Consider the following 13,377-nt stretch of genomic DNA (forward strand, 5'->3'; position numbering starts at 1 on the left):
TTAAACTCAGGAAGCCCCGCCTCTCAAAGAGAGCAGCCCTGAAAGCTGTTAAATTCAAACAAAGCTTACCCTGAAGCAGAAGGAAACAAAATGGGTTCCTGCTTCCTCAACTTCTGTGGAAAGCCCAGCTGCCCCTTGGGTTCAGACACTGGTTTATATAGGATAACCAGGAAGCCCCGCCTCTCAGCAGTTATTTTTTAAACTCAGGAAGCCCCGCCTCTCAAAGAGAGCAGCCCTGAAAGCTGTTAAATTCAAACAAAGCTTACCCTGAAGCAGAAGGAAACAAAATGGGTTCCTGCTTCCTCAACTTCTGTGGAAAGCCCAGCTGCCCCTTGGGTTCAGACACTGGTTTATATAGGATAACCAGGAAGCCCTGCCTCTCAGCAGTTATTTTTTAAACTCAGGAAGCCCCGCCTCTCAAAGAGAGCAGCCCTGAAAGCTGTTAAATTCAAACAAAGCTTACCCTGAAGCAGAAGGAAACAAAATGGGTTCCTGCTTCCTCAACTTCTGTGGAAAGCCCAGCTGCCCCTTGGGTTCAGACACTGGTTTATATAGGATAACCAGGAAGCCCCGCCTCTCAGCAGTTATTTTTTAAACTCAGGAAGCCCCGCCTCTCAAAGAGAGCAGCCCTGAAAGCTGTTAAATTCAAACAAAGCTTACCCTGAAGCAGAAGGAAACAAAATGGGTTCCTGCTTCCTCAACTTCTGTGGAAAGCCCAGCTGCCCCTTGGGTTCAGACACTGGTTTATATAGGATAACCAGGAAGCCCCGCCTCTCAGCAGTTATTTTTTAAACTCAGGAAGCCCCGCCTCTCAAAGAGAGCAGCCCTGAAAGCTGTTAAATTCAAACAAAGCTTACCCTGAAGCAGAAGGAAACAAAATGGGTTCCTGCTTCCTCAACTTCTGTGGAAAGCCCAGCTGCCCCTTGGGTTCAGACACTGGTTTATATAGGATAACCAGGAAGCCCCGCCTCTCAGCAGTTATTTTTTAAACTCAGGAAGCCCCGCCTCTCAAAGAGAGCAGCCCTGAAAGCTGTTAAATTCAAACAAAGCTTACCCTGAAGCAGAAGGAAACAAAATGGGTTCCTGCTTCCTCAACTTCTGTGGAAAGCCCAGCTGCCCCTTGGGTTCAGACACTGGTTTATATAGGATAACCAGGAAGCCCCGCCTCTCAGCAGTTATTTTTTAAACTCAGGAAGCCCCGCCTCTCAAAGAGAGCAGCCCTGAAAGCTGTTAAATTCAAACAAAGCTTACCCTGAAGCAGAAGGAAACAAAATGGGTTCCTGCTTCCTCAACTTCTGTGGAAAGCCCAGCTGCCCCTTGGGTTCAGACACTGGTTTATATAGGATAACCAGGAAGCCCTGCCTCTCAGCAGTTATTTTTTAAACTCAGGAAGCCCCGCCTCTCAAAGAGAGCAGCCCTGAAAGCTGTTAAATTCAAACAAAGCTTACCCTGAAGCAGAAGGAAACAAAATGGGTTCCTGCTTCCTCAACTTCTGTGGAAAGCCCAGCTGCCCCTTGGGTTCAGACACTGGTTTATATAGGATAACCAGGAAGCCCCGCCTCTCAGCAGTTATTTTTTAAACTCAGGAAGCCCCGCCTCTCAAAGAGAGCAGCCCTGAAAGCTGTTAAATTCAAACAAAGCTTACCCTGAAGCAGAAGGAAACAAAATGGGTTCCTGCTTCCTCAACTTCTGTGGAAAGCCCAGCTGCCCCTTGGGTTCAGACACTGGTTTATATAGGATAACCAGGAAGCCCTGCCTCTCAGCAGTTATTTTTTAAACTCAGGAAGCCCCGCCTCTCAAAGAGAGCAGCCCTGAAAGCTGTTAAATTCAAACAAAGCTTACCCTGAAGCAGAAGGAAACAAAATGGGTTCCTGCTTCCTCAACTTCTGTGGAAAGCCCAGCTGCCCCTTGGGTTCAGACACTGGTTTATATAGGATAACCAGGAAGCCCCGCCTCTCAGCAGTTATTTTTTAAACTCAGGAAGCCCCGCCTCTCAAAGAGAGCAGCCCTGAAAGCTGTTAAATTCAAACAAAGCTTACCCTGAAGCAGAAGGAAACAAAATGGGTTCCTGCTTCCTCAACTTCTGTGGAAAGCCCAGCTGCCCCTTGGGTTCAGACACTGGTTTATATAGGATAACCAGGAAGCCCCGCCTCTCAGCAGTTATTTTTTAAACTCAGGAAGCCCCGCCTCTCAAAGAGAGCAGCCCTGAAAGCTGTTAAATTCAAACAAAGCTTACCCTGAAGCAGAAGGAAACAAAATGGGTTCCTGCTTCCTCAACTTCTGTGGAAAGCCCAGCTGCCCCTTGGGTTCAGACACTGGTTTATATAGGATAACCAGGAAGCCCCGCCTCTCAGCAGTTATTTTTTAAACTCAGGAAGCCCCGCCTCTCAAAGAGAGCAGCCCTGAAAGCTGTTAAATTCAAACAAAGCTTACCCTGAAGCAGAAGGAAACAAAATGGGTTCCTGCTTCCTCAACTTCTGTGGAAAGCCCAGAGTTTAATTAATAACACCTTCAACTGCAAGATCGTATCTCACTTGCAGAGTAACTGCTCTTCTGCTATCTTGCGAAATGAGAATATTAGTCCAAGGAAAAGGGAAATGACCCATTAGAGTGGATGGATGTATTAACTGAAGGATGATAGGTTCCTCAACCCAAAGATTTGCTTCCAGGAGACAGGGGAAAGGATTTGGTAGGAATATATTTTCAGTTCTCTAAAATCAATGGATAAACAGGTCAATAGGGAAAAGGTGAATATTTTTAAATATTCAATCACATGTGTGCTGTAAGGAAAGAGAAACTTAGATTTTAATTTAAAATTGTACGTATGACCCAAAATGAGGTGGAATTACCAATAAACTATAGCCAAGATGCTATATAAGATGTAAGTGTAAACCTGTAGATCTAACCAATAATAATAATAATAATAATAATAATAATAATAATAATAATGCACTTTATTTATATTCCGCTCTACCTCTTCAAGGGGACTCAGAGCGGATTACAACATACACAGATAGGCAAACATTCAATGCCTTTAATTCAGTGAAATAACAAAGACACACAAATACACAGAATAAAGGGAAAGGCTTTCCCTTTCATCTCTGGCTTCTGGAGGCGGTGTTCGACTCTGGCCATGGGGAGGTGCTCTTTCTCCATTTTCAAGCTGAGAAGCCTGTTGCACATAGACACCTCCTGGTCACGTTGCCGGCATGGCTGCATGGGCACCTTTTATTACCTTCCCGCTGAAGTGGTACCTATTGATCTACTCACATTTCCATGTTTTCCAACTGCTAGGTTGGCAGGAGCAAGGGCTAACAGCGGGCGCTTGCCCCAACCTGCAGGTTTGAACTGCCCACCTTTGGATCAGCAGATTCAACAGTTCAATGGTTTAACCTGCTGTTCCACTAAACCAATTGGATTAGATCTCAATATCTTTTTTTAAAAAAAGGGAATTAGCAATAGGAGACCATGATGTGAAAGTCAAGATGCTCAGATCCTTAACATTACATTACATTACATGTTATGGAAAAAATGTAATACAAAGCTCTGACGGAAAGCAGTGGAAAACAGGCAGAAATAGCAAGTCTATGTGTATTAAGATATGTAAATGATAATAATTTGTACTTAATGACAAAATTAACTGATTGACTGAATAAGGTAGATAGGCATGTACACGTCAAAAATATTGGTACCTGATTATATCTGCCATGATTTGCTTTTCTGTTATGTACCATAATCAAAATAAACGGTTTTAACAAAACAAAAACAAAAAGATGCTCAGATCCTCAGAACACTGGCATATATTTCCCAAAACCACAGAAGAACATATACCGTATATCTAAAAAAACCTTTCTGCGAGGGCAATAGATCACTGTGCTGCTGTATAATGTCAAGGAAATGGTTAAAACTCAGAAAAAATGGCTTCCTTGGGAACATACAATATTGAAGAAAAAAGAAGGAAATATCATGGAAGAAATACAGGCAGACAACAAGAGTTGCAAAAGAAAATATTTTGAAGAGTATGTTGCTAACAGCATTAAAGCTACAAATAAAAGTATTTAAATACAGCTAGAGCAGGTACTGGGACAAGGAGATGATGGATCTTTGGATGACAATGTTTGATTAATAGTGAAGGAAAATATAGAGATGTCAGAGGAACTGGCTGACTTCCTCGTGTCTGTCTTCACTGTACAGGATATAGGGCTGTGCCTAAACTAATCTTGTCAGAAAGGCAGTGAAATAAAGGAAATAGTAATAACAAGGCATGACGTTTTCACCTTATTGACAGAAAGAAAGAAACCCACACCTGAGGAAAAAGAAAATAAAGGAAAACTGCCATGTCCTAGTCATCCGCAAACCAAATCAACAATTGGGCCACACAGTTTACAGAAAATACCTACATAAAAACTCCTCCGGGTCGAAAAAGAAGCACCATTGAAGCCCTGACAGACTGTGCAAAAAGAATCTGCGAACCCCATATCTTCCAAGGTGAACGGAATCAACTAAACGGGGCTCTACAGGCCAATGGATATTCCACCTCAGACATCAGAAGAGCTACAAGACCGAGAACAAGCCACAAGAGTAAAGACAAAGACCTGCCCAGTGGGAAAATGTTCTTACCACACATCAAGGGAACCACTGACCACAAAGGGAAGCTGATGAGGAAACACAACATACAAACTATCTAAAGACCCACTGAGAAAATTCCACAAATGGTATGTGCAGCAAAAGACAAGAGGAATCCTCTCACTTCTGCAGGAGTCTGCTGTATACCATGTAGCTGTGGACAAGTCTACGTAGAAACCACCAAATGAAGCATTGCCCAACCACAAATCAAGGAACATGAAAGACACTGCAGACTACTTCAGCCAGAGAAGTCTGACTCAGTAGAGCACTTGAGGAACCAACCTGGACATAAAACAAGAAGTAAAAAGTGATCACTCTTACAGTGGAACCTCTTTTAAACTTGCTCCTAAATGTGGCAAAAGGAAGGTGGCCAAGTCTGCTGTCAATACCAAATTAATCAGAATAATTAAAACAATAATAGGAAAAAATATTTTCCCAAATTGAGGGAAGGAATGTTACAATGACAAATATAGTTCACTGTAGGCAAATCAATGAGTGCTTTTCCCACACTATAACAGTACAAGTAGAGTCTCTCTTATCCAACATAAACGGGCTGGCAGAACATTGGATAAGCAAACGTGTTAGATAATAAGCAGGGATTAAGGAAAAGCCTATTAAATTTATTTATTTATTCACGACATTTATATACCGCCTTTCTCACCCCGAAGGGGAAATGTCAAATGTCAAACTATATTATGATTTTACAAATGTCAAATGTCAAACTACATTATGTTTTTACAAATTAAGCACCAAAACATCATGTTTTGCAACAAATCGACAGAAAAAACAGTTCAGTACACGGTAACGTTATATAGTAATTGTTGTATTTACGAATTTAGCACCAAAACATTGCAATGTATCGAAACAACTGTGGATCTAGGCAGGGGGCAGACTGTGTTGGATAATACAGAACGTTGGATGAGCGAAGGTTGAATAAGCGAGACTCTACTGTAGAGTGCATTACTATCACTATCATCATCATTATTAATCGTTTTGGAAAAATAACAGGCAATTACATCATTAATTATTACAATTTTAATTGATTTTATTTACTGAGAGGGTGATGATAGACAAATATAAAAAAACTAAACTAAAATGATGGTGAGATTAATTCTCCTGTTATAATATGATGATAAGGAAATATTCTGTGAGCTTTAAAAATGAAGAAAGCTACCAGTAATGGTTTCTTGAGAGTGGTTTTTGTTTCTTTGTTTGTTTGTTGGGATGTGCATGCATTCAACAGCTTCATTTTTTTTCAACATATGCCTTCTATTCTTTCATAGAATGTGGTTGGAAGAAGTAAACTCTTACACCAAGATCAAATGTGCACTTTCTGCATTAATTCCTGTAGGCAAGGATGCATGCCAGAGGACACTTGTTAAAGCGGTATTCCAAGAACCAGGATTAAAGTCTTGAAGTTGCCAACTAGAGCCTTCTTGATGAAGCATAGATTATGAAGACCAGCAGGAAGCATTCTTTTTCATCCATATCTTTAGATGCCTTTCATCCCTTGCTTGAAGGAGAGCCAAAGCAATGAACATTACTAAGGATTTTTCTTCTTCTTTCTTTCTTTCAAAAAGAACAGTCAGTTCTGTGTGGGTGAGAGATCTCAGACAGAAGGAGCTCATATTGCTAAATGAAGGTGGTTGATATTTTAGAGCACCAGAAAAAGCGGTCTCCAAAATATAGGCAAGTATTGGTGTTTATTTAGGTGCATTGGTGTCAAGAAAAGCCATGGGTGGATCTTTGTGTTGACTGTCATGGTTTGTCCTTGGTCTTGCAGCTCTTTTGATGTCTGTGGTGGAGTAGATCCACCAAGAGGAAAAGTGTTCTTATCAAACATCAAGGGAACCACTGACCACATAGGGAAGCTGATGGAGAAACGCAACCTACAAACTATCTACAGACCCACTAAGAAAACCCAACAAATGCTATGTTCAATAAAGGACAAGAGGGATCCTCTTACCTTGGTAGGAGTCTACAGTATACCATGCAGCTGTGAACAAGTCTACATAGGAACCACCAAACGCAGCATTGTCCAAACACGAATCAAGAAACATAAGAGGCACTGCAGACTAACTCAACCTGAGAAGTCAGCCAAAGCAGAACACCTGATGAACCAACCTGGACACAGCACATTATTTGAAAGCACAGAAATGCTGGACCACACTAACAACCACCATGTCAGACTACACAGAGAAGCCATTGAAATCCACAAGCATGTGGACAATCCTGACAAAATGAAAGAAACCATAAAAATGAACAAAATCTGGCTAGTATTTTAAAATTCTAAAATCAGGTTAGTAAATAAAGAGCAAAACTAAAAAAAAGGGGGGGGGGGGTTCCAGACAAGAATCAGCCAGGCCAGCTAACACCTACCAACAAAGGATTCCCTCAGGCAAGAATCAGCCAGGCTTCGAAGCTGCAAGACCATTCAATGCTAATCAAGTTGGCCAATTGCAACATTCACACTTGCCTCCAACAGACAAGAGTTCTTTCTCCCACCTTGGATATTCTACAGATATATAAACTCCACTTGCCTAGTTTCCAACAGACCTCACAACCTCTGAGGATGCCTGCCATAGATGTGGGAGAAATATCAGGAGAGAATGCTTCTGGAACATGGCCATACAGCCTGGAAAACTCTCAGCAACCCAGTGACTCCAGCCATGAAAGCTTCTGACAACACATTGACCTTACACTTGTTTGACTTTTATAACATTGAAAGAGACACAATTCATACTGGCCTTGGTGGCACTGTCATGTCTTTCCTTGTTGTTTGTTAGTCAGAGCCAAGGTGGCACTTTGAGAAAATGCCACCCCTACAATTGCTTTTAGAAGGCCAACACTGCAATATCTGTGTTAGGTTGCTAAAGCACTTGATATTTGTTTTCCCCCCAAATGTTTCTGAATCTTTCACTGGACACTATGATGTTGCATTCACCTAGCCTGGCAGTTCTTGCTTTCAATACAGGCCAATTAAAATTTGAAAATACAAATAAAATAAACCAGCAGTTAGACTCTTTGACCCCAGTGCTGATATTACCAAGCACAGATCTTGGGTTTGGCATGGGCAATGAAGTATTATGAGGCACTGGGATCCATGTTGAATTCTCAGCTATGGCATGGAGAAATGCCTTGAAATAATCCAGGCTCTAAAGGCTGAGGTAAAGAACAAATCCCATATGTCCCAGAAAACAAAATGGTAGCAACAACATTTGAAGAATACTGTTCAAGAGAAACAGTGCCAAGGCTCTATGGTCCATCATCTGAGCATTCACTTTTTTAAAGGCAGAATATTGAAAGGCGGGAACTTAAGACATCAAAAAGTTGTAAGGTTTCAGGTGTGCCTACATCACAAGGTCTAAAGGAGCAATATCTAATCAAAGATGGAAGTAGCTTGATGCTCTTATTGTCAATCCTCTTTCTCTCATGTAAACTTTTGTTGGTCAACTCCATCTCCGGTGAAACATCATAGAAATCTAATTACTAAGGAAATTAACCTTGAGCAATGAAGTGGAGCTTACAAATATATTTGTTTCCTACATTTCTTTGATGACATTAACATTTAGTCACTAAGTGTTAATGTTACTATAATAATGTTACTATAATAACAAAATTGATGGAGAGTCACAAAAGCTGCATCTAGCTACATCTGGGTCAGAAAGATGTGGAATAAACTTTCACGGGAGGTGGGGAGGTGGAGTTGGTGGCCGTAGCATCTGAATAACTAAACTGAAATTCTGCAGGTTTTAACATCTGGTAAATATCCTGAAGGCACCAGATCCTGCCTGATCTTGGAAGCTAAGCAGGTTCAGTGCTGGTTAGCAGTTGGATAGGAGACTTCCAATGAATACCAGATACTGTAAACTCTTATTTCGAGGAAGAAACTGGAAAATGCACATTTGAGTATTCTTAAAGATAGAATTAAGAAAACACTATGGGTCCTTCCTCACAGCCCTTGATCCCAGAATATCAAGGCAGAAAATCCCACAATATCTGCTTTGAACTGAGTTATCTGAGTCCAGACTCCGATAATGTGGGATTTTCTGCCTTGATATTCTGAGAAGGGCCCTCTGAAATCCATGGGGTCACCATAAGTCAACAGGTGATTTGAAGACACAGGACCCTTCCACACACCTGAATAAAATCCCACACTTTCTGCTTTGAACTGGAATATATGGCAGTGTGGACTCAGATAACCCAGTTCAAAGCAGATATTGAGGTATTTTCTGCCTTGATATTCTGGGTTATATGGCTGTGTGGAAAGGCCCACAGAGACAGAAAACATGCAACAAGGATAGAGACTGGGGATGTGGGCTGGATCAGACCAGATATAATTCCTTCCTTCCCTTGAAGCTGGAATGCGGGACATACCTGATATATATCCAAATAACATTTGTTTGTTTTTTCACCATTCATATTGGAGGAAATCTGTCCAGAATGTGGAAAATCTATGTTTCTTACTACATCTTCTGTCATGTTGTATTCAGGCATAATACCAGTTATGTTTACTTGCTGTTGTCACACAAATACAGTCATATCAATAGAAAGAGATTCTAATAAAACCAATTAAAAACAGTCAAAATTGGTACCTGGCTATTTGGGAACTTGGAACTCTGGAAACGTCCTTGTTTTTGGAATTAGTTATACTGTACTGCACTTTTCTCTCATTCCCTGCCTCTCTGGTTTTTCTCTGGTTGCTTGACAGTTCTGTTTGCCACTGATCCTTATCCCTCTATCTTCTTGTTAACTTGGTTTCATTGTATGCAGAAATTAAAACCATAGAGTTGGAGGTGACTTCAAAGGTAATCTATTGTAAGACTGGGAGTCATGCAGTCCACCAAATACTGAACTGCAAGTCAAAGCAATCTTATGGATGAACTATCATTCAGAATATCGTTATGGAGTGAACTTGACCTCTAAACAATAAGAAACCTCTTTGGTTTTTGCTACTTTGATAGGGGTAGGGGGAGACCAAGTAAGCAAACAAACAACAAAAAATATCAACATTAGTAAAACAGAGAACATGATTTTGTCTCCAACTACTTTTTCATATTGTCAGTCAACATTTCTACAAAATTCACTGAAAATGGTTACCAAACCAAGAATTATAATGATTTGGAATGGTGCATAGTCTTGCGTAAAAAGCTTTCATCTGCTGTAATTATTTGATCATTCTGAACAAAACTATTCCACAATATGTTTTCCCCATTTTTCCATCAAAAAAAGAAAAGAAAAAGACTTGGGGGGGGGGGGAGTTGTTGTTGTTGTTGTTGTTGTTAAAGTGACCCTTTCTCGAGGGGCTTTTGGGAGCTGAGAGTGTGTAACTTGTCCAGGGTCAGACAGAGGGTTCTCAGGGCCTTCAGGGATTCAAATCGGGTCTTCAGAGTCATAGTCCAATACTCAAACCATTACATGACACTGGCTCTCTGATATGAAATTAATGCATATATACACTTTCTTTTCTTAAAATGTCTCTCAGTGCAGAAGTGGCCAAGTTCAAGCCTTTGGGATCAACTGTGGCAACGCTTTAAATACATACAGAATAAGGCACAAGTCTACCCAGACTCATACTTGATAACTCTGGATCGTAACACATAGACGATATCTTTTTGTTTCCTGGATGCTGAGACCAGTTTCTATTCCAGTGAAGCATGAGGATATAGTGATCCTCTAGAACACAATGCAAGCCTTCAACTCTGGTTATTATATAGACAACTAAACTTTGCCTTTGTTTCTATGTCCTCATATAATTTTTTTGGCATTGTAGATGACTTTGTTGTTCAGAGGGGCTTTCCATCTTCTCATGCTGTTGTGAAGGGGTTTGGGGATAATCTCGTCTCTACAACAAAGCGGTGCAAAGGAGAAGAGGCCCCTGCAGGGAGCAACTTTTATAAAACCTCTTACCGGGCATTGAAATGGCCCTATTCAAGTTTGAAGAATACCAGCATGGAGATGGTCACCTAGCAACCTGGAGCAATGTGGCACAGCTTGGATTCCAGACCGGGAGAAACAATCATTCCTTGCTACCCTGCTGAGAATTGGAAGCTGGAGGATCGTCTCCTGAGAGCAGAGACAGAGCACAAAGATGGGAAAACCCTTTAGGGAAGAATCGTCTTTATTGGAGCAATGGCAAATGCCACATGGCACCAAAATCCCCCATTCTAGGGTATGAAAGGCAAAGGTTTAGAAATGGATCTTGTTCTTCTCTTGTGTGAATCAAATGCTCAGTTGACTCCAGCAAAGTTATGCTGCTGCATTGATGGAGGACATGAGAATTGATTGATTGATTGATTGATTGATTGATCGTATCAGAAGCAAACCAAGGGTACCGTTGTGATGTATTTAAAAAACACAACATATAGAAACTTGGCATTGAATCAAATGTTCTTTGACCAGTAGCTGGCCACGTGGAGTGCCTCTGGTGTTGCTATAAGGAGGTCATCCATTGTGCAAGTGGCAGGGCTCAGGCTGCATTGTAATAGGTGGTCTCGCATGTCGCGGACTCCACTTTGTGGCCCCATTTCTTAAGGTTGGCTCTGCATTTCATGGTGCAGAGTGCAGTCTGTTCAGCATCTTCCAAGTTGCCCAGTCTTCTGTGTGCCCAGGGGGGAGTCTCTCATTCGGTATCAGCCATGGCTTGAGGTTTTGGGTTTTAACCTGCCACTTTTGGACTCTTGCTTGCTGAGGTATTCCTGCAAGTATCTTTGTAGATCTTAGAAAGCTATTTCTTGATTTAAGATGTTGGTGTGCTGGTGGATATCCAAGCAGAGGATGGGCCAGAGAAGTTACTGCCTTGGTCCTTTCATTGTTGGCTGCTACTTCCCGGAAGATGTTAGGTGATGTAATACCCGCTAAACAGTATAATTTCTCCAGTGGTTTAGAGCATAGACAACCTGTGATAATGCAGCATGTCTCATTAAGAGCCACATCCACCTTTTTAGCGTGGCAAGATGTGTTCCACACTGGGCAACCAGAAGCAACAAGAGAATGAAATTAATTTTAATCACTATGTATTTCTCTGACCTTTCCTTAGGCTGCTCTTTCTTGTGCACCAAACCTCTTCTTTAAACATTAGGTCTCCCAGAGCTTGCATGCATGACGTGTCTCACCAGTTTTTGTATCACTTTCCTCCAATCCAGTTCCCTCCCAGTGTCTTGGCCCACAGGTTTCAAGGTTTATAACAACTGACTAGTGGTTGATGGGAGACATGTACATTTCCTGGGACCCAGCTTGCTTTTACACTGTTTTACACTCTACTTTTGCTTGATTCTATATCCTCATTCCTTTCTGTTATTGTTTTTCTTTGCAGTCAGCTCTCCACATTTACAGGGGGCAAGTTTCAGTAATATGGGTTCTCTAAGAATCTCTAGGTTCTCCAGTGTGACTCTATGTTCAACTTTTCCAGGTGGTTGACCATAGAGTTTCACTGGAGGACATAGAGATTCCGAGAGATTCCCCCCCCCCCCCTTAATTTGCCACTTTCCATTTTTACAGGAATCCTGTTCCCTTAAACCACGTGAATGTTGAGGGCTGATTCTATTTCTCTTAAAAATAAACTGGAACTTGATCCCCAAAAGTGTTTATGGATGCTGTGTAGAAAACAGCGTGTCACGGTGCAATATAACCCATCCAAGACCAATACAGCAAAAGTAAAACAAAAAGAAAAAAAGAACAACCTTTCAATCATGTAAAATGAAAAAAAGGATGCATCATTCCAGGAAACAACCTGGAGTCTGCAATGCAAGGGTTAACAGCATGGCAATACCAACATATCCTGTTTCAAAGCCAAGACAAATGCTAAGGTGATGTGAGGCAGAACAAACAATGAAATCCACAGAAGCAGATCTGTATCAGAGAAAGGCAAAGGATGGGATGCAAGCAGAGGGAAGACTATTTGGTTGTACATTTCTGGCAGGGTCTGGGCATAATATGAAATATTAGGTTTATGTATTTTATATATACTATATATAAACATGGCTATGCAGCCCGGAAAACCCACAGCAACCCAGTTTATACAGGTTCAAATCTGGGGAAAGCATGGATGAGCTCCCTCTGTCAGCTCCAGCTCCCCATGCAGGGACATGGGAGAAGCCTCCTACAAGGATGGTAAAACATCAAAACATCCAGGCGTCCCCTGGGCAAAGTCCTTGCAGACAACCAGTTCTCTCACACCAGAAGTGACTTGCAGTTTCTCTAGTTGCTCCTGACACACACACAAAAATTTTAGAGAGAGTTACTATGGTTAGTGTGGAAATTCTGCAATTATAAAGAATGCTATAGAAACTCATGAGTGTATTTGCATGTCCTGGTAGTAAGCTAGAATGTTTTTGAATTCCAGGTAAGCATTCTTAAGAATTCTGGCTTACTCCACAGAACTAGTCAGCAGGAATGACTAAATTAACCAGTGATCTTAAGTCTATTCATTGTTCAGTATGACATCCAAGACTAGCAATGTTTCTTTTACAAAAATCCAGAGAGCTAAAAAATCCCAGACGAATAGCTTCTTTCTCTGGATTGTTGGGAGAGACAAAAGCAAGGGCATCAATTCCTTCAAGATTCAGGTATCATGCGAAACACACCAAGAATAAAAAAGTCACCTGCAGAGGAAGAAAATAGTTAGTGTGGAACAGACCTAATAAATTCTGGGTCCCATGGCACACAAAGTGGGCCGAGACATTCAGTATCTTCTGGGCAGGCATCTTCCAAAACAATGATATCCAGATTCCATTTCTATGAAGATTCATG

This window comes from Anolis sagrei, chromosome 2, assembly GCF_037176765.1.
Source record: "Anolis sagrei isolate rAnoSag1 chromosome 2, rAnoSag1.mat, whole genome shotgun sequence".
Lineage (NCBI taxonomy): Eukaryota > Metazoa > Chordata > Lepidosauria > Squamata > Dactyloidae > Anolis > Anolis sagrei.